General features: G+C 38.3%; 1 protein-coding gene across 33 annotated transcripts in view; it reads left to right on the top strand.

The window, feature by feature from the left end:
* Window positions 1-23516, top strand: part of LOC145547098 (uncharacterized) — a 745699-nt gene that overhangs the window by 399507 nt on the left and 322676 nt on the right. Inside the window, exon 6 of one of the 33 annotated variants that reach the window (XR_014083579.1) lies at window positions 4124-4282. The exons of the other annotated variants lie outside the window; for them this stretch is intronic. The gene's annotated coding sequence lies outside the window, so the exon portion shown is untranslated. Of the gene's footprint in view, window positions 1-4123; window positions 4283-23516 lie in introns of those variants that run through there. 33 annotated transcript variants of the gene reach the window in all.

Here is a 23516-nt window from a genome sequence, read left to right on the forward strand (position 1 = left end):
GCCAGTTAGTGTGGCATTGATAGCAAACCAGAGTGATAAGTATCTTAGCCCAAGTCAGTGGTCATCGTTTTATTTAGGGGGACCCACTAAAATGGTAGCTAAGACCAACAAAGCAGTGGGACTTCATATAGTCTGCTATCCAAGAGAATATTAATGGAATGCAAAAGATTTGTTGTTGTTCAGTCACTAAGTTGTTTCCGACTCATTGTGACCCCATGGACTGCAGCACACCAGGGTCCTCCATCCTCCACTGTCTCCAGGAATTTTCTTAAATTCATGTCAGTTTGAGTTTGTGATGCTATTTTGATAAGCATCTCATCCTCTGCCATCCCCTTCTCCTTTTGCCTACAATATTTTCCAGCATTAGGGTCTTTTCCAATAAGTTGGCTCTTTGCATCAGGTGGCCAAAGTATTAGAGCTTCAACTTCAGCATCAGTCTTTTGAATGAATATTCAGGGTTGGTTTCTTTAGGATTGAGTGGTTTGATCTCCTTACAGCCCAAGGAACTCTTCAAGAGTCTTCTCCAGCACCACAATTCAAAAACATCAATTTTTTGGCACTCAGCCTTCTTTATGGTCGAACTCTCACTTCCTTACATTACTACTAGAAAAACCATAGCTTTGACTATACAGACCATTGACAGCAAAGTAATATCTCTGACTTTTAATACACAGTCAAGGTTTTTCATAGCTTTCCTTCCAAGGAGCAAGTGTCTTTTAATTTTATGATTACAATCACTGTCTGCAGTGATTTTGGAACCCAAGAAAACAAAATCTGTCATTGCTTCTACTTTTCCCCCTTCTATTTGCCATTAAGTAATGAGACCAGATGCCATGATTTTAGTTGTTTGAATTTGGAGTTTTAAGTCAGTTTTTTCACTCTCCTCTTTCACCTTCATCAAAAGGGTCTTCAGTTCCTCTTCACTTTCTGTGATTAGAGCAGTATCATCTGCATATCTAAGATTGTTGATATTTCTCCCAGAAATCTTGATTCTAGCTTGCGATTTATCCAGCCCACTATTTTTCATGATGTACTCTGCTTAGAAGTTAAATAAACAGGGTGACAATATACAGCCTTGTCATACTCCTATCCCAATTTTGAATCAGTCCATTGTTCCATGTACAGTTCTAACTGCTTCTTGACCTGAATATAGGTTTCTCAGGAAACAGGCAAAGTGGTCTGATACTCCCATCTCTTTAAGAATTTTCCACAATTCATTATGATACACACAATCAAAGGATTTAGTGTAGCCAGTGAGGCAGAAGTAGATGTTTTTTCTCGAATTCCCTTGCTTTCTCTACGATCCAAAGGATGTTGGCAACTTTATCTCTGGTTCCTCTCCTTTTCTAAACACACCTTGTACATCAGGAAGTTCTTGATTCACATACTTCTAAAGTCTAGCTTGAAGGATTTTGAGCATAATCTTGCTAGCATGTGAAATAGGTACAATTGTACAGTAGTTTGAACATTCTCTGATATTGCCTTTTCTGGGATTGGAATGAAAATTGACCTTTTCCAGTCTTGTGGCCACTACTGAGTTTTCCAAATTTGTTGACATATTGAGTGCAACACTTTAACAGAATCATCTCTTAGGATTTTAAATAATTCAGCTGGAATTCCATCACTTGCACTAGCCTTGTTTGTATTAATGCTTCCTAAGGCCCATTTGACTTCACACTCCAGGATATCTGGCTCTAGGTAAGTGACCACACCATCATGGTTACCCAGGCATTAAGACCTTTCTTGTATAGTTCTTCAGTGTATTCTTGCAACCTCTTCTTTCAGGTCCTTACCATCTCTGTTCTTTATCATTCCCATCCTTGCATGAAATGTTCCCTTACTATCTCCAGTTTTCTTGAAGATATCTCTAGTCTTTCCCATTCTGTTGTTTTCCTCTGTTACTTTGCATTATTTATTTAAGAAGGCTTTCTTATCCCTTCTTGGTATTCTCTGGAACTCTGAATTCAGTTGGGTATATTTTTCCTTTGCCTTTATTTTCTCTTTTTCCCTCAGCTATTCATAAAGCCTCCTCAGACAACCACTTTGCTTTCTTGCATTTCTTATTCTTTGGGGTGATTTTGGTCACTGCCTCCTATACAGTGTTATGAACCTCTGTCCATACTTCTCGGGCACTCTGTCTACCAGATCTAACTCCCTGAATCTATCCATCACCTCCACTGTAAAATAATAAAGGATTTGATTTAGGTCATAGTTGAATGCCTAGTGGTTTTCCCTATGTTCTTCAATTTAAGCCTGAATTTTGGAAAAAGGAGCTCATCATTGGAGCCACAGTCAGATCCAGATCTTGTTTTTGCTGACTATATAGAGCTTCTCCATCTTCGGCTGCAAAGAACATAATCAATCTGATTTGGTTATTGACCATTTGTTGATGTCCATGTGTAGAGTCATCTTTTGGGCTGTTAGAAAAGGGTGTTTGCTATGACCAGCATATTATCTTGACACTGTTGTTCTTACAGCATTGGAATTTCCTTTCACCCCCAGACACATCTACAACTGAGCATCTTTTCCACTTTAGTTCATCCATTTCATTCTTTCTGGGGCTATTAGTAATTGCCCTCTGCTCTTCCCTAGCAGCATATTGGATACCTTCTGACCCTGAAGGCTCATCTTCTGGTGTCATATTTTTTTTGTGTTTTCATATTGTTCATAGGGTTATCAAATAAAAATACTGGAGTGTTTTGTCATTTCCTCCTCCAGTGGACCACATTTTATCAGAACTTTTCACTATAACCCATCCGTCCTGGGTGGCCCTGCATGGCATGGCTCATTGCTTCATTGATTTATGCAATCCCCTTTACCACAACAAGGCTTAATCTATGAAGAGGGCAAAGAGATTAATCAGCCATAATTGGACCTTGATTAAAAAAGGGATTTAAATCTATTGGAGCTTCGGTGATTACATTGATGGGTGCTTATACTTAATTACTCTTTTCTATGTTTCTTAAGATGGATGTTGGAAAAATCCATGTTATGTTAGTGTGAACATTTGTATCAGCATCTTATTTTTTCTATTACGAGTCTTTGAAGGAATTACAAAAATCATAAAACCAATGATTTGCTTCTCTGTCTCTAAACAAGACCAGATAAGTCATTTCAAGTATAATGTAAATATATTCTAAAAAGACCTAAGTAAATAATTCCATCTCAAGCAAGTATGACCTCATATAGTAGAAATTTAATAAATATTGAATAAATAACTGAACATATTCATAACCAACAAATTTCAACATCAGGAAATGTTTCTTCATTGCTGCCTTAGTCTCTCCTATTTTACTTCTTCTTACACTCTCAGAAAATGCAGAGAATAGCTAGCCATCAATCTCTGAATAATATCTGTTCTATACATGAAAACCATTATTAGATTTTCTTAATGATCCTCAAACCCAGTTAGTCTTCTGCTGGCTAAATAATTCATCTCCTTCTTCTATTTTAGTCTTTATCTGAGTTTCTTGCATTAGCCAGGAGGAGAAATGCTGGAGTCACAGGGGATTTTGAACCTAACGTTCCTTAAGAATATTAAGAGTAATAAGAAAACAGTAGTGGTGTGTGGAGATAGCACTACTAAAACATGATAACTGATGGAAATTTTCAAATAAATTGCTAACATCTGAATAATTTTATAATTTGAGTTTTCTGTAAGACACAGAAGAAAAGATGCTCAATGAAGGAGAATAAAATGGTTGTGTTTAGTCTATATTCTTTAACTACATGTGTCCTGCTTCCACAGTTCCTCAGAACTCCTAAAATCTTAGGTCCATACTCAATAACTGCTAATGGTCTCACTGTATGAAATGACAAATGCCTTGGAGTCATCTTTGTACAAGTAGATTCCTCTCTGAAAACTATGGAAAAGAAAAATGGTTCATAAATTCCTAACGGCCTCAGAGCAAAAAATTTGAATTCCATTTAAAGTAGTTAAATATAAAGAATGCAAGCTATTTATCAGCCTGACACTCATGTTCAAAGGAGTGAGACACACAAAGTTTTCAGTTGTGAAAGTTTTGCTACTAAATTTTATCAAATATATAACAGGAAGGCATCCTGAGCTGGTGTATGTCATGAAGCAATGGATTAAAGAGAAGTTAAATGTCTTTTTTTCCAGGATACTGAAAATAAACTGCTGACTTTACCAAACTGGTTCCAAAGTGAATAAGAATATTGGACAGCTACAAGTCGATCACCCCTGTTTTAAGAAAGAGCGGCACCATCACATTAGAACTTGACCAGACATTCCTTAAAATATTAAAGCTTTAACCTATAATGTGATTACTTCTGAATATTATGTAATACATATAGCAATCTCATATCCCTTCCAGACATATAAAGATTTCTTGCCTTAAAACATAGAAAGATTACCCAGGAGACCAGTCATCTTTACAATGAAATACAAATAATATAACTCAATCATTTACCTCAACCTAGGCTCTTAATCGTACTTCATTGACCCAAGTGGTGTGCATGCATCTCAATTTTCATTTTATGTCTTAATTTGCAGTCTGATTGAAAGAGTCATACTCCACCAAGCTTTTGAGGAAAGAGGAGGGTGTCAAATTTTTGCACTATTGTCATTAGTGAGAGACTGAATGGATAACTGGTTTACTGCAAAGCATGTTTTCCCTAGGGAATGCACTCACTCTGGTTAATCAACTGGCAAACAAGACACCTAGGGTTATCTCTTTACCACCCTACTGCCCCATCAATAATGTACAGACTGTCATTAAGTAGTCATTTCTCCCTCCTGGGCTGAATTTTGAGAGATGCATCATGTGGGAAAAAAAAATAGGAGTTATGGTGTGGAGACTGTGGGTCACACTGTAATCTCAAATACATGCTGTGCCATTCTGCAGACAGTCCATCAAGATATGTTCCAAGGCATGCACCAGTGCATATAAAAATATATAGGCTGAGACCATCAAACTCATTTCATTAGGACCTTTCAAGGTTAACATTATAATCATGCTTCAGGGCATAAACTGATCTCCAGCTGGGCTCAGGAAGACATTTTGCTTCTGTAAAAACTGTCCCCAGTGTGTAAGTTGCATTGCAGGAACATTTAAACTTTTGCAAGTATTTCTTTAGCCATACTAACATTTCTTTCTTGTCTTTATCTTCATCTTGCAAATTAAAGCTTAAATCATCAAGCAATACTAATTTTAAGTTTTAAGATAATTCCTATCTGAAGTTTTCTTCTTTCTTTTTGCCTTTTGTTGTTGTTTCCTAAATTTCCAATTAGCCACACACACACACACACACACACACACACACATACACATGTACACACTTGTTACGGGCTTCCTAGGTGGCACAGTGGTAAGGAACCCACCTGCCAATGCAGGAGACTCAAGAGATGCCATTTTGATCCTTGGGTCAGGAAAATCCCCTGGAGTAGGAAATGACAATTTAACTCCAGTATTCTTGCCTGGAGAATTCCATGGATAGAGGAGCCTGGTGGGCTATAGTCTACGGGCTTGCAAAGAGTCAGACATGACTGAGCACGCACGCAGATATACACCACACACACACACACACACACACCCCTATATAGTTGTTACTAACAAATCTACATAAGAACTATGTATTAGAATTCATTATAATTGTCTCATAATGAAAGTTTTATTTAACTAAGGACACCAAAAGTACTGCCAATAGTAATTTTAGAACTGAACAGTTTTCCATTGTCCAGAAGGTGTTTAGCACCAAATATTGGATATTGCCTTAGTATAGTACATTTCTGATGGGTTCTGGTCACTCACCTAATCAATGGCATAAAAATGCATACATGATTCCCATCATCAGCCCTGATTTATGGCACTTTGATCAGAATGGCAGCAGAAAAGTCCTTCTTGGAGTGACATCCTTCAAATATTCAGCTCCCATCCATCGCACGAGTATTAAGATAGAGAGGTATAGAAACACTTTGGGTCTCCATAAACAACCAGATAGCATGGAGAATGGAGAAGGAAATGGCAACCCACTCCAGTATTCTTGCCTGGAAAATCCTATGGACGGAGGAGCCCGGTAGGCTGCAGTCCATGGGGTAGCGAAAAGTCGAACATGACTTGAATGACTTCACTTTCACTTTTCCCTTTCATGCATTGGAGAAGGAAATGGCAACCCACTCCAGTGTTCTTGCTTGGAGAATCCCAGGGATGGCAGAGCCTGGTGGGCTGCCGTCTATGGGGTCGCACAGAGTTGGACACGACTGAAGTGACTTAGCAGCAGCAGCAGCATGGAGAAGGAGTATGAACACTATCGGCATGTCATAGGGTTACTCTTTTAATAGGATTCATCTGGAGTTTCTTACTCATTATATGCTCCTTTTGATGAGTCCTCTTTCATCTGTTTATGATCTGGAGATTATTAGATGCACTCAGAGAAAAGAATCACTCTCAAGCAGTGATTTTTGACCTTCCAGTAATGCTATTGCTGAGAAGGCATAGCCCTAACAATTTTTTTTTAACCATACAGGGGATATCACCTATATCCCCACTACCTGCTCAGTTTGAAAAATCACTGGAGCTTCACGTTAATGTCTTCTCAGCAGAGCTTATCTGCTGAGGCTGTAAAGCACTGATCCAGACTACCTGGGTTTAAAACCCACCTTCACCACTTAATTAAGCAATTATGTAGTGTCTCTTTCCTTCAGCTCCCAGCCCTATCCCCATTTGGGAATAAACTACAACGTCACTGTGAGGATGACATGAGATAATTCAGAATAGTGCCTGGCATACAGCTGTGGTTATTGAATAAATGGATGCAAAGTGCATTGGCCTATACCAGGCTTGTAGCAAATTCTCATTTGCTTTTGTACTATTTTTATCATGACTTTATATTAGAGACTTTGATCTTACTTGGGGTTAGAGCCAAGCAAACCTTGTCTTGGGCAGTGGCTTTGTTATGCACATAAAAAAAAAAAAAATCCTAGAATTTCAAAGTGAGAAAGGGGAGAATGTCAAATTCCCTAAAAGTGATTTTCTTAAAATTAGTTGGCATAATGATCAATTTACCTAATGACACATTCATCTAAAATGTTCATTTACCAAATATGCAACTTCTCATGTATACTAAAATAATACTAGCTTAGAGGCATTTTTGTTAACTTTCATAGTGACTATTTTGCCAACCTTTGAGGATTTTCAAAACATTTCACCCAATTAAAAGTAAATGTTGAAAGTATTATAAAGTAGATTTTAAAAGCCCACTGTATCCTTAAAATGCTTAGAATGGCATCTTATTATGTAAGAAATGCTACATCTATGACAGATCTTTGTTAGGAATCTAATCATTAGGCTAATGGGTATTTGGAGAGATTGGGAATTAAGAGAATTGATTTTAGGTAAAGCACCCTCAATCTCTCACAGGGTCGGGATGTGAGAACAGTGGTACCAGTTTGTGCCTGAGTCACTTTACTGACTTTTCTCTGAGACTAGGTTCAGCTCTGAAACTACCTGCTGTCAGATCTAGTCTGACAGCTTGCAACTTCTGTTCCATGACAAATTTTCAGACCTGGAGCCTGCTTGCCCACCTTGGTTGACCTGATGATTAAGTGGCAAATCTGTATTCTGCACAGATTTGACATGGCCACAGAAATCTATTTTGCCCTATCTATAAACTCACAATGGTGCACATTAGTTAATATAACAACTTCTTTTCATTTAACTGTTTTGATAATATATATTTTACATTACCCATCTCCTCTGATAATAGGAAATTCTATAATCAGTTCTTCAAAAATGAGAAAGATAATTCAGATGTAGAGATATGGTAAGTTTGCCTAGGAAAAGAAGTATGGGAGAACATTCAAAATGTACAGGGAACATGTACAATGTTTACACAAAGGAGTCTTAAGATACACGTGAACTCACAGTGCTTTTCCAAAAATGGCAGCCAACACACCAAACCTCTCTTTGGAATCAGTTTTACTTTCACGGATCCCAGCTCTCATATGGAGGTGTCAATTCTCTGATATTGCTACTTCATAAAATTCTTCTTCCATTGTACACGTACTATAAAGGCAAGGAATTTTCATTTTGAAGAGAACGTTTACATTTTCCTGAAAGCAAAGGAAGGTAAACAGCATGCTATGTGCCCGGAGTTTGTTTAAAGTTCCGCTTGCCTATATAATAATACAAGTGTGTCTGTCCCTTCATGTAGTAACTGGTAGTGTGGAAACTGACATCTGCCAACCAGTAATGGTGGTCATACCTCACTGCTGCTCCAACTGCTCACAGTCCGGCTCAGCCTGCCACCCTGAGCTCCAGCCAGCTGTCAGGATTGTCACAGCTGCCATCGTATTTACTGCCATAAGCTTTCTTGGCATTGTGGACCCAGACACTGCTGAGATGGCGCCTGTCATTGGCTGTAAAAGGCACAGGGACGAAAGACTCTGAGGAACCCTGGGAAGGTGCAACATGTTCAAACCACCTGACAGTGGAACCAGTCGGCACTGAATTCTCCAAGGTTGTTCTTTGTTGACTGATAAGATTGGACAAGGCACAGTAGGCCCCCAGAACTCCTATTCAGAGCTGTTTTAATTGAATGTGTCACTGACAAGGGACATCACTTGGGCTGTGGCATCTATTCCAAATGAAACAATTGTTTTAAAGTAATTGATCTGACAAGAAGGCTGGCAGCCATTGAGGATAAGATGCATGTGTTTCTACGAGAAGAGACAGAAAACATGCTCCCTGTAATTGCCAAGGCTAAGCTTTTAAACTTTTCCCTTTACTTCTCATGAAACAAGTCCTTTCAGACCTCTGATTTGAATAAACATTGAACAACTCGAGGGACACCGCTTTACATTACATATTTTTTATACACAGAAGAGGCTCATTCTCAGCTTGTTTAAACTATTCAGCCACAACAATTGACAATGGATTTAATAGGGAAAACAAGTGCAAAGAGTTAGCTTGTCTCTGAAATTCTTTGCAGATCTCATTGTTAGCAACTCTCTATACAAGGGCTGTAATTACGCATTGTAAGACAGAAGGTCAATTACATCAGCCAGTTAGCACGGATTGAGCCAAATTTTTCCTAGTATGTCCATGGTTCCTCAGGAGACTGGGTAAGTCTGCAGGAGCCGAAAGCATCTGGGCAAATGGTGTTTAACCATATAACACACCTATGCCACAATAAAATATATAGCATGTTAGAAAGAGAAGAAATTGTATTGAAGGAGGAAACATAACAGGCTCCATCTTGAAAGCAGGACTCCATCTTGGGCCAGACAGTGGACTTTGAGCTATATGCCCAGTATCTATGGAAACAACATACCAACTGGAAAATGAGAACTCCCGGATGGAAGAGCCCCAGGGCTCGTACCTAGACTCTCTGTCACCTAAAAGAATACCCTAATTATCTGTGTAACCAAATAGAATCATAAATTCTATTATGCTTATTGGGGTATGACCACAGGCCTATTGATAACTGTCCACTGTTAACTACCTAGGCTTAAGGCATATGAATCAACGGTTAACTTTGATTGTATCTTTCTTTTCCTTTGTTCAGACTAGTTTCAGGGAATTTCGGGAGGTGGGTTTGGGCACGTACACTTAGGGTATATAAGGTTTTCACAAAAACTGGTCGGGGTCCTTGGCTAAGAGGAGATACTACCTTGGGCCCGCTGGTGTAATACACTGCACTCCACTTTCTGCATTGTTCTTTTGAGTGAGTTTGTTTCCCGGAATGCATGGCTATAACAATATGCTCTAACCCACAATCATTGCATGCACTTAGGCAAGATCATGTCCTATTATAGAGATAAAGAAAACCAATGTTGCTATTTTACAAAATATCTCACATATATGATCTCATTTGATCCTCACAATATCTGAGGTAGGAATTTTCTTTAGCCATTTTACATATAGGAGGAAAGAAGCCCATCTTTATGACTATATGGTAGAGGTTAATATGAAAGCTGTATTTTTCACTCCAAGTCATCATTTTTCTAGCACACCACTATGACTGACTCTGTTTTCAATCTGCTTTTATGTTTGCTATATTGAATATTCTCTTCTTATGAAATCATATCTGGTCTAAAATTTTAACTGGAATATATAAACAAGGGAAGGAGAGGGAATTTATTTGTCTTTCTCTAGTACCTTCTTTTGTGAATCAGTTTCCACTGTCAGTCACAAAGCATATAAACATGCATGTTCTTAGTGATATTGCTTAGGCTTAAAATTCAGCTCTTGACATCTAATAGCTGTAGGAGTTTAGAAAATTTACTTATTTCTCTATGCTACAGTTTCTTCATCTATAAAAAGAGCATTAATTCATCCTTTCCTTCATTTTTTTAAATTTATTCAGCAAGCATTATATACCTGCAGAATGCAGGAGGCTTATCCCAGGTCCCGGGGGGATATAACAGGGAACAAGCCAAAGAAAATCTCTGTTTATATTACCAGGGGAGATAGTCAGTTAACAAATAATAGGTATATTCATTGAATAAAAATACTCAATTACAAATGAATAAGGACGAAGTTGGTTGGAGGCTAGAGAGCAACCGTGGAGTAAGAAAAGAATGCTGTTTTAGATAGAATGGTCAGGAAAGACATTTTTTAAGAGATGATGTTTGAACGGAGATCTGTCTGTGGGAAGGAATTCTCTGAATACAATTCCAGGCAGAGAAAACAAGTACAAAAGCCCTGAAGCAGAACTTGCCTGTGTGTATTCACAGAAGAACAAAGACTGTATGTTGAGCAGAATGAGAGAGGTGGAGGAAAGGTAAACATTAGGTCAGAGAAGTAACCAGTGATTGCTCAGGTAGGGCCTTGATGATCTTCAGAAAGAGTTCTGGTTTAGGTCTGAGAATCAATTGATGTCTCTGAAGCCTGGGGAATGTCACTCCAAGTACTGTAGGATGAATAGAATGTAGGGAAACAGACAAGAACAGGCAAACCAGTTAGCAAGAAGTTTTGGTTAATACTGAGGAAAGATGATTGCAGAGTGGACAAGGGCTGTGGCTATGGAAGTGGTAAGGAATGACTGTACTCTTTACTGATGAATTGGAGGAAGGATAGAAGGGAAATACTAATCAAGACTCAAGTTATTAGGTGAAAGCAAGTCCCAGTTACTCAGGTGAGACACATTAGTGGTCAACAAGTTTTGGGGAATTAAACATACCTTCACCCTCCGGGATGTCTGGCTCTAAATAAGTGACCACACCATCGTGGTTATCTGGGTCATTAAGGTCTTTGTATAGTTTATTTGTGTATTCTTGTCACCTCTTCTTAATCTCTTCTGCTTCTGTTAGATCCTTGCCATTTCTGTCTTAATCATGCTCATCCTTGCATGAAATGTTCCCTTGATATCTACAATTTTCTTGAAGAGATCTCAAGTCTTTCCCATTCTACTGTTTTCCTCTGTTTCTTTGCATTGTTCATTTAACAAGGCCTTCTTATCTCTCCTTGCTATTCTCTGGAACTCTGCATTCAGTTGGGTATAGTTTTTCCTTTCTCCCTTGCCTTTTGCTTCTGTTCTTTCTTCAGGTATTAATATTTGTAAAGTCTACTCAGACAACCGTTTTGTCTTCTTGCATTTCTTTTTCTTTTGGATGGTTTCAGTCACTGCCTCCTGTGCAATGTTACAAACCTCCATTCATAGTTCTTCAGGCACTCTGCCTACCAGATCTAATCTCTTGAATCTATTCATCACCTCCACTGTATAATCATTAGGGATTTGACTTAGGTCATACCTGAATGGTCTATTGGTTTTCCATAATTTCCTTCAATTTAAGCTGGAATTTTGCAATAAGAAGCTCATAATCTGAGTGACAGTCAGCTCCAGGTCTTGTTTTTGCTGACTGTATACAGCTCCTCCATCTTCATCTTCAAAGAATATAATCAATCTGATTTCAGTATTGACTATTTGGTGATGTCTATGTGTAGACTGTCTCTTGTGTTGTTGGAAAAGGGTGTTTGCTATGACCAGCATGTTCTCTTGACAAAACTCTGTCAGCCTTTGCCTTGCTTCATTTTGTACTCCAAGGCCAAACTTACCTGTTACACCAGATATCTCTCAACTTCCTGCTTTTTCATTCCAAGCCCTATGATGAAAAGGACATCATTTTATGGTGTTAGTTTTAGAAGGTCTTAGCGTTCTTCATAGAACCGATCATCTTCAGCAGAACCTATCATCTTCAGCTTCTTCATCCGTCAGTGGTTGGGGCATAGACTTTGATTACTATGATGTTGAACAGCCTTAGAAAGAATTACTATGAACAAAGCTAGTGGAGATGATGGAATTCCAGCTGAGCTATTTCAAATCCTAAAAGATGATGCTGTTAAAGGGCTACACTCAATATGTCAGCAAATTTGGAAAACTCAGCAATAACCACAGGACTAAAAAAGGCCAGTTTTCATTCCAGTCCCAAAGAAGGGCAATGAGACAGAATGTTCAAACTACCATACAGTGCCTTCCTACGTTTCTCATGCTAGTAAGGTTATGTTCAAAATCCTTCAAGCTAGACTTCAGCAGTACATGAACTGAGAACTTCCTGATGTAAAAACTGGGTTTAGAAAAGGCAGAGAAACCAGGGATCAAATTGCCAACATTCACTAGATCATAGAGAAAGTAAGGGAATTCCAGAAAAAGATGTCCATTTCTGCTTCATTGACTACACAAATGACTTTGACTGTGTGGATCACAACAAACTGGAAAATTCTGAAAGAATACCAGACCATCTTATCTGTCACCTGAGCAAATTTTGTGCAGGTCAAGAAGCAATAGCTAGAACCTTACATGAACAACTAACTGCTTCCAAATTGAGAAAGAAGTAAGACAACCCTCTATATTGTCACCCTGTTTATTTAACTTCTAAGAAGAGTACATCATATGAAATGCTGGGCTGGGTGAATCTCAAGCTAGAATCAAGATTGCCAGGAGAAATATCAACAACCTCAGATATACAGATGATACCACTCTAATGGCAGAAACAGAAGAGGAACTCTTGCTGAGGGTGAAGGAGAAGAGGGAAAAAGTTGGCTTAAAACTCAACATTCAAAAAACTAAGATTATGGCATCTGGTCGCATGACTTCATGGCAAATGAAGGATTGGGAAATGATGGAAACAGTGACAGACTTTATTTTCTTGAGCTCCAAAATCACTGCAGGTGGTGACTGCAGCCATGAAATTAAAAGATACTCGCTCCTTGGAAGAAAAGCTATGACCAAAATATACAGCATATTAAAAAGCAGGCATATTACTTTACCAACAAAGGTCTATCTAGTCAATGCTATGGTTTTTCCAGTAGTCATGTACAGATGTGAGAGTTGGACCATAAAGAAGACCGAGCGCCAAAGAATTGAGGCTTTCAAATGGTGGTGAGGGAGAAGACTCTTGAGAGTCCCTTGGGCTGAAAGGAGATCAAACCAGTCAATCCTAAAGGAAATCAGCACTAACTATTCATTGTAAGGATGGATGCTAAAGCTGAAGCTCCAATATTTTGGCTTGCTGATTGAAAGAGCCAACTCATTGGAAAAGACCCTGATGCTGGAAAAGATTGAAGGCAAAAGGAGAAGGGGATGGCAGAGGATGGGATGGTTGGATAGCATCACTGACCTATTAGACATGAATTTGAACAAACTCTGGGAGATAGTGGAGTACAAAGGAGCCTGATGTGGTGCAGCGCATGGAGTTGCAAACAGTAGAACATGACTTAGCGAATGAACAACGATTGTTATGATCATTACCATCCTCATTATTATCAGTAGTAAAGTAATCAAGTCCTGTAAATCTTATTTCCTAAAAATCTCTCAGATACATACGTTCCTCTCTATACTTACTATTGTGCCTTGATCCAATCCCTCATAATCATCTTACACTTGGATTCTTGCAATGGCCCCCTGAATTTCCTGCCTCTAGACCATATTTAATCTGTTTTCTTTAGTGCAGGCAGAGTAATCTGATCATGTTTCTTCCCAGGTTCAACACTTCAGTGGTTCTCCATGTCCAATACAACAAAGCTATAGCTAATGATTTGCCTCTCTTCTACTTCTCAGCACTACCCTCCTGTTTTTTTTTTTTCCAGGCTCCAATAATAAAAAAAATACCTATGGTTACCCTAACATTATAGATGTTGCATGCATTCCTGCCTTTGCCCATGTCATTTATCTTGCTTCGCATACTCTTTCAGTCTCAGTATATCTTGCAAAATCTTATTCTTGTTTAAATTAGAAATCACCTTTTCCATTGTAGTATTTTATAAATATTCCTAGGAAGAGTGTGTTATCATGTCTTATACACAGTTCTATTACTAAAATAGTACGTGTGTTTCTTATATTCAGAAAGCTTTAATATTATGTTTGTCTCTTCTTAACAGTTGTGACATTCTTGATGGCAAGGATATGTGTTTTTACCTATGAATGAGTATATGTGCACCGTTAGTGGCACATATGTGTTCACCTTTATTTTTGTACCCTAACTTGAATGATTTGTAAGAACATGGTTTTCTTCATCACTCCTGGGTCTAGATGTCAGAGATGAAGAATGGAACTTTAGTGGACCTTCTAGACTTTGCTACCTAAGATCATAGCTTCTTAAGAAGGTTTTGGGGTTTTAACCAGATTTTATTATGGATATTCCAATGACATATTGGCTATTAACACTAGTGAGTTATGCTAAATTTGAAAACCACTATAAAGATGAAATAAAAGTGATGATGGAAATAACACTGTTTTCTATGTTTCAAGTAATTACTACATTGCATCATGCCTTTCTAATGTCTTATGTATTCATCCTTTTCTTTCATCACTACCTCAAAATATTAATATCAAAATCCCCTTTTAGATATTTTTAAAATCATCTCTGCCTTGGAGCTTTTATATTTCTGCTATTTTAAATATTGTTTCTTGTTTTATGAGACTGTATGTCTAATATATACCATTTATGAGTCACCTCTGTCTTGGTATCTTTATTGTTTGTTGTGGTTTAGATTAATATCTCCTTTCTCTGAAGTTACAACATTGTACAATCTTCATTGGTTTCCAAATATGCATGGTTTTGTATTATTTTGGTACTATTTCATTTGTACATTTGTTCTTTCTCCAAATAGTCTTTTAACACCTGTAATAGAAAATACTGTCACATATTCTTTTTGTATCTCTCAAAGCCTATGGTACCGTTTTGACCTCAGTACAGGTGTTCAATAATAGATGTTGAAATGAAAAGAGAAATGTGTAAGATGTGATGATCAAACCCATAATTATAATCATTTCAAGCTTACATTCATGGATTCTTGCATGATCTCAGACAGAATGTCTTTTTGAGGATCTCAAGGCAAAGATAATAAACACTTTATTTCCTTTCCCCTACAACAATATCTAGGAAAATGAACTAAATTAAAAATGAAAATATGATCATCAGTCTTTTTTTTCTATTTAGAAATGGAGACTCTATTTAGAAAAGAGAAACAGAACTCATTCTCCCTTCAATTTTATAAGTATAATAAATTCCCAGGTGGTATTTTAACATGCGGAAATGATCTTCCAATTTTCATTTTTCAAGGAGGTTGGGCCTATATTAAAATAGCCGGCTAAAGTTTATTTGTTTAAGTGCTTCAGAGGCCAGCATTTTGAGGGCCAAACAAAATGGCCCTCAAGGCTGGAGGTCTTGTAGACCCAGATTATACCACCTCTGTTCTCTAAGAACTACAAGACAAACAGATAATTCAATACAACCATGATTAAGAGCTTTGAAGGACCCAAGAAAGTGATGTTATCATGGTAAATCCAGTGTATTATTTGATTGCATTCTATCCTTGGTTTTCACTACTGAAATAAAAAGTTTCGGGGGAAGAGAGGGAAGATTTAAAAGCACTTCTGCCATCTGACACATAGTAAAACATGAAATAAGGGAACATACACTTTTTTATAACACACAGTCTAAGGACTGTTTATATTTCCCATGTAATATCTAGTGTAAAGTTTCCTCATTAGACTTTTTCGCACTGGTTGACTGCCCCCCTCTCCATTACTTCTTTGTCAAAGAAGTTTCAAAAATGAAAGCCCAGTTCAGTTCAGTCACTCAGTCGTGTCTGACCCTTTGTGACCTCATGAACTGCAGCACAGCAGACTTCCCTGTCCATCACCAACTCCTGGAACTTACTCTAACTCATGTCCATAGAGTCGGTGATGCCATCCAACCATCTCATCCTCTGTCTTCCCCCTTCTCCTCCTGCCTTCAATCTTTCCCAGATTCAGGGTCTTTTCCAATGAGTCAGTTCTTCACATCAGGTGGCCAAAGTATCAGAGTTTCAGCTTCAGCATCAGTCCTTCCAGTGAATATTCAAGACTGATTTCCTTTAGGATGGACTGGCCGGATCTCCTTGCAGTCCAAGGGACACTCAAGAGTCTTCTCCAACACCACACTTCAAAAGCATCAGTTCTTTGGTGCTCAGCTTTCTTTATAGTCCAACTCTCACATCCATACATGACTACTAGAAAAACCATAGCTTTGACTAGATGGACCTTTTTTGGCAAAGTAATGTCTCTGCTTTTTCAATATGCCATGTAGGTTGGTCATGAATTTTCTTCCAAGGAGCAAGCATCTTTTAATTTCATGGTTGCAGTCACCATCTGCAGTGATTTTGGAGCCCCCCCCGCCACAAAATAAAAAAAAATTAAAGGACATTTTAAATGAATTAAAAACTCTCACAGCTCTTCCAACCAACCTGGGAAGACATACAGCAAATTTTACACACTTTTGTGTTATTTTTCTTAGAATAACTGTTGGCAAGTGGTCAGCCTGTTATGACAGAGTCCAGTTAAGATTATATATCTTTGCAAGTTTTCTTTTCTCTGATGTCAATAATGGGATCCTTTAGATAGCCCTCCAATATCCACTCCTGGGCATTTTAATTTCCTGACAAATCTATCATCTGAAATTGGAGTAGTCAGTCTCTGAGCAGTGATAAAATAGAACAAATCCTGGTACTTCCCTTAGCATTGCAGACAATCTTTATGACATTATTGTGGTTTGTATTCTTTTAATCTTGCCTGTGTCTGTGTATCAGAGTACTATAGGAATGAAATTCAGTCAGGGATTTGATAGAATTAGGAAGGAGTATATAAATAGATGACATTTTATACTAACATTTCCAAATCTTCAGTATCTCCCTGGTGTCTCAGATTCCTATTACGTTATAATAAATTTCTTATACATTGTTAGACTGTGTAAACAGTAAAATTTTCTTCACTCACACAGAAAAGTGATTAATCTCCACATTTTCCTGGAGAGTTTATTGAGAATGAATGCAGATATTTTGAAATAGAAAAATTACTAACAGAGGTCAAAGCCACAAATTTAAACAGTTAAGAATATATTGTTTCTGAAATGTTTATCTAATTAAACAAAATATAATATGTTCTCCTGGAATATATAGAAATACTTAGGATCTGGGGCTGGGGGTGGGGGTGAGAGTTTCTTATTTTTGAATTGTTAACTATTTTTTACTTAACAAATCGAAGTAGAGGCCAGTGAATTTATTTATTTTAAAAAAACTAAACTGGGTTAATAGCAGCAATGATTACAGAGTATTTGGGGGAGCTATCTAGTTTGCTTTTCAGTAGTGGTAAGTTGCTATGGAAGAGATTACCTGTTAAATGGGATGGCTCAAATGAAAGAACTGCTAAGACATCAGCAACACAGAGTAGTGTATATGCTACTGTTAGAACTGTAGAATTATGCCCTTCCCCAAATGTTTATGTTGAAGTCCTAACACCCAGTTACCTTAGAACGTAACTGTGTTTGGAGATGGGGTCTTTAAAGAGGCGATTACATTAAAATGAAACCCAGGGTAGGCCCTAATCCAAGCTGACTTGCTTTCTAAAAAGAGGAAATTAGATACAAAGAGAGATGCCAGGGATACTGTGCACAGAGGAAAGACCATATGAGGACACAGCGATAAGGCAGGCATGTATAAGCCAAGAAGAGAAGCATCAGAAGAAACCAAACCCTTCAATATCTAACCTTGGACGTCTAGCCTCCAGAATAATGAAAAAATGAATTTCTGTTGTTTAGGTCCCCTCTTTCTGTGGTATTTTGTCATGGCAGCCCTAGATAACTAATATATTAGGGAAGGCCAAGACCCATTAGAAGTAAATGCAATGGCATCCAGATGGAACTAAGGGAACAATGTTTGTTGTAGAAGTTTCTCCTACCCCACGTTTACCCAAATGGAGCACAAGAGAGCCAGTATGCATTTGAAGCCCTGTACCTAGTGAGCATAAGCATAGTCACAGTTACATACCAAGCATATCAATCTGCATTCTGGGACATAGCAGTAAAGGAGGATTTGGTAATAATTCAGTTCTGAAATGGGGCAGAGTGATGTTTTGTTCTACGTCCGGTGGTTTGTCCATACAAAGGAGGATCTTCTGATAAGAGCCAGAGGTGAACTAAGCAGGATTTAGATCTAGGGTAAGAGGATTGGCCCCCTGATGTGAAGAGCTGACTCATTGGAAAAGACCCTAATGCTGGGAGAGATTGAGGGCAGGAGGAGAAGGAGGCAACAGAGCATGAGATGGTTAGATGGCATTATTGACCCAATGGACATGAGTTTGAGCAAACTAGGATATGGTGGACAGGGAAGCCTGGTGTGCTGCAGTCCATGGGTCGCAAAGAGTCGGACATGACTGAGTGACTGAACAACAAGAGGACTGGCAGGAATTAGTGAAGTCCTAGGACCCTTAGGTACTGGGTTAGTTGTAGAGGAGGGCCGCAGTCCTTGATTACCAGGTAGAGTAGAATGGAGAACAGTGAGCCCAAGTGTCACAAGAAGATAGGACATGTTATAACCCAGAGGCTCAGTGAGCCCTGGCTTTCTTCCACTTTACCATTCTCCTTACAGGTACACCAGATCTTTTCTCCTGATGGCCACAGACATGATGTGGGGACAACAGAGCATTGGGATAGGGGTAATGAGGGTTCACATGAGTGTATATAGATTTATGCAAGGATCTGTTAATTATGGTTTGGTAAGACGATTCTAGGTCTGGGGGAACTTGACTTAATAGGTTAATCATTTATTTATTCAGACACTCATTTAAATGCCACCATTTATGGAGAAACCGCAATAGCTGAGGATTCTTTCTGCCATAGTTAACTCAGCAATGGATATTGAAGATGGGGTGAAAGGGAAGGTAGTTTAGAGAGGGAGGTAGAACTTGAGTTTAGTGAGCTACAGAGGGAGAGGTAGAGAGATAAAGGTATGGATTACATCTATTAGGTAATCTACAAATTAGCAAATACTTGCAGTTGTATAATGTGCCTAGTGTTACACAAGATTCATTACAGAATTCACAAATTATTTAAAACATAATCTCAAATTTTAAAGAATATTTCTTACTTAGCAGAAAAATACATTTACAGGGAAATATAAACTATATGACTTAGTGGGATAAGGAGCATAAATAGTCTTTTAGACACTGGGCAGGGGAATGTTAATGTGGATTGAGACTGTGCATTGTAAATGGGGTATGGTATGGATTGGCACTGAAGAAAAGGTGAGCATTGAAGGCAGACACCCTTAGCAGAGGTTTTGAACTAAGAGATTAGTAAGGCACACTTTTTTTTAAACAGAAAACATATTGGTCCTCCTGGAGGGACATACATATTTGAAGAGTCAAGGGCATTTGAAGGTGTTGATTTCCACAGGAAGGAGACTCTGAGATGGAGAGTGCATCAGAGGGTGTTTGCAGGATCAACAGCCAAGGGAGGGCCTGGGTTTGGAGGCTGTCTCAGCGAAGGCCTCAGCTAGCCAAGAGGGGGAGCTCTGAAGCTGAGACGAGCCTCAGAGTTGCAACAAAGAGGACTGAGTCTTTGTAGTCTCATACTGACCTGTCAACTGAATGCAGACTTGCCCAGGAAGGAGTGTTTATTTTGGACAAGCCAGATCTCTCCAACTGTGGGTAGTTCCCAGAGGGCCCAGACAGCCAGAAGGATGAGCTGAGAGCTGGGAGAGTTAGTCTTTGAGTTCTGAAAGGAAATATGTGCCTGTTAGGTACAAGTGTATGTATAAATTTTTGGAGCAAATCTTTTAGGATGCTGGTGTACTTATTTTCCTTAGGAAAACTTAGAAGAGAAAGGTTAATGGGTCAAACTACAGCCCCACTGATACAGCTGGTTTTAGGATCACAAATTATGCACAAGTCTTCCTTCTGTACTATTGATCAGTTCGGTTCAGTCACTCAGTCGTGTCCTACTCTTTGCGACCCCATGGACTGCAGCACACTAGGCTTCCCTGTCCTTCACCAACTGTATATACTACAGAGTGTACAATGTATACTATTGATACATTCTAGCTTTTTCTATCCTCAGCTGATTCTCTTTGTCTAGGTGGCTTACTAAGGGATGTGACTGTGACATTCCTGTGGGATCTGAGCTTGCCCTTTTTAGGCTGTTTTTCTACATTAATCCATTTACTGTCAAAGATGAGCAAGGAAGTAGCAAAAGGTACTGAAGCGAATCACCTGGTGCCAAACATTTTCCTCCCTGTCCCTCTTGTGTAACATCAGGCTGATAATCCAGGTCAGTTATCCTTGCCAGGATGGTGAGTCATCCTGTTGTCCTCTTGTCTCATGCCATAAGGAGCCTTAAGTTGTCAGGAAAAGTCATAACTTATAGAAATCATTGGAACTTTGTGTATGCGTCCAGGTGGAGACACCCCTGCTTTGGAAATCAGAACCCTTAACTGAATCGCTTTCTTGTACACCTGAGACTAACACAACATTGTAAATCAAATATACTCCAATATAAAATAAAATTAAAAAAAAATCTCTGCCATGACTATTACTAAAGAATGAAGGCAAAGTAAACCTGTTTTCTAATTATCAAACAGTGTTTGCTACCCTCACATTCACTAAAGGATGTTCTAAAAGCTTCATCTTAGGAACATGAAAATTGAACCTCAAAAGGTGTACTGTGATATAACAGAGGATAATGAGGAAAATTTTTGGTAGTATATGATACATATTTATGACATAAAACTGTCAGTCAGTGCTTTTCCTATAGTATTAGGATAACAACATAGAATTAAAATATAGAAAATTAATGGCATGAAAGATGTGAGGGAAGAAAAGCAGAGTTAAGCATTCCAAGTTCATAAAATTGTTCAGGAGTAGAGTTGAGATGTGGCTTCACCTTTGTTACATATGGACACTGAAAATGTGAGTATGCACTAAAAAAATAGACAATGTATAATTTGCAATCCAAAGGAGAAATAAAATTAATAAATGAAAGAGAAGAAACCCTGGTTGCAAGGAAGAAGAGGAGTAAAAAACATGGTTATAGCTGGGTAAAAAGAAAGTACAAAATAAAATCGAATAAAAAATATAAATATGTTGATAATCACAGCAAATAGAAGGGAATTAAATTTATCAGTTTTGATTCAAATATTGACACTTTTTAACAATCCAGCTATATGTTTTTAAAATAAGAGACACACTTATAGCATAATAATAAAGTAAATAATAAAAAACCAGAATGTTAAAATGCACCAGGTATACACCATCCATCAGTGTCCTATCTTTTTGCCTTCTCACCTGACCTGCCTCCTGAGAAATCTGTATGCAGGTTAAGAAGCAACAGATAGAATTGGACATGGAACAACAGACTTGTTCCAAATTGGTAAAGAAGTATGTCAAAGCTGTATATTGTCACCCTGCTTATTTAACTTGTATGCAGAGTATATCATGAGAAATGCTGGACTGGATGAAGCACAAGCTGGAATCAAGATTACCAGGAGAAAATCAATAACCTCAGATATGCAGATGACACCACCCTTAAGGCAGAAAGCGAAGAACTAAAGAGCATCTTGATGAAAGTGAGAGGAGAGTGAAAAAGTTGGCTTAAAACTCAACATTTAGAAAACTAAGATCATGGCATCTGGTCCCATCACTTCATGGCAAATAGATGGGGAAACAATAGAAACAGTGACAGACTTTAGCAACAAAGGTCCATCTAGTCAAAGCTATGGTTTTTCCAGTAGTCAAGTACGTATGTGAGAGTTGGACCATAAAGAAAGCTGAGCACTGAAGAACTGATGGTTTTTAAGTGTGGTGTTGGAGAAGGCTCTTGAGAGTCCCTTGGACTGCAAGGAGATCCAACCAGTCCATCCTAAAGGAAATCAGTCCTGAATATTCACTGGAAGAACTGATGTTGAAGCTGAAACTCTAATACTTTGGCCACCTAATGCAAAGAACTGACTTATTGGTAAAGACCCTGATGCTGGGAAAGGTTAAAGGCAGGAGGAGGAGGAGGAAGACAGAGGATGAGATGGTTGGATGACATCACCGACTATATGGACATGAGTTTGAGTAAGCTCTAGGAGTTGGTAAGACTGGTGTGCTGCAGTCCATGGGGTCGCAAAGAGTTGTATATGACTGAATGACTGAACTGAACTGATACACCCTCAGAATGCAGTTGATAAGGAGATATGAATGTCAAATAATGATACTTTAATTTAGTGATGAAGAATTTATTAGGAAAACAATGCTTTCAACATATGAAATACTGACTAATTTGCCATATATAATATATTATGAATCTATATATGTATACATCTAATATTAATTGATTCATCAAAAATAATATATATTAATTCAAAATATGCATTCATTAGTTGGGTCACGGAGAAAGCCAGGGAATTCCAGAAAAACATCTACTTCTGCTTCATTAACTACACTAAATCCTTTGACTGCGTGGATCGCAACAAACTGTGGAAAATTCTAAAAGAGATGGGAACATCAGACCACCTTACCTGCCTCCTGAAAAACCTGTACACAGGTCAGGAGGCAACAGTTAGAACTGGACATGGAACAATTTGGGAAAGGAGTGTGTCAAGGCTGTACATTGTCACCCTGCTTACTTAAATTATATGCAGATGATACCACTTTAATGGCAGAAAATGAAGAAGAACTAAAGACCCTCTTGATAAAGGTGAAAGAGGAGAATGAAAAAACTGGCTTAAAATTCAGCATTCAAAACACTAAGATCATGGCATCTGGTCCCATCACCTCATGGCAAATAGTAGGGTAAAAAGTGGAAGCAGTGAAAGATTTTATTTTCTTGGGCTCCAAAATCACTACAGACAGTGACTGCAGCCGTGAAATTAAAAGACACTTGCTCCTTGAAAGGAAAGCTGTGACAAACCTAGATAGCATATTAAAAATCAGAGACATCACTTTGCTTACAAAGGTCCATATAGTCAAAGCTATGGTTTTTCCAGTAGTCATGTACGGATGTGAGGGTAGGACCATAAAGAAAGCTGAGCACCACAGAACTGATACGTTCAAATTGTGGTGCTGGAGAAGACTCTTGGGGTGCAAGGAAATTGTTATGCTGCAGTTGATCAGGTCACAAAGAGCTGGACACAACTTAGTGACTGAACAATAACAAATGCATCTTGTATACTATTATCCCATAATACAGAAAACAAAAGTTAACAGATTTATATGAAATCAACATATCAACTTATATAATATGTAAAAAATAATGA

This window comes from Giraffa tippelskirchi, chromosome 1 (assembly GCF_054371585.1).
Source record: "Giraffa tippelskirchi isolate mGirTip1 chromosome 1, T2T-mGirTip1v1.2.pri, whole genome shotgun sequence".
Classification (NCBI taxonomy): Eukaryota; Metazoa; Chordata; class Mammalia; order Artiodactyla; family Giraffidae; genus Giraffa; species Giraffa tippelskirchi.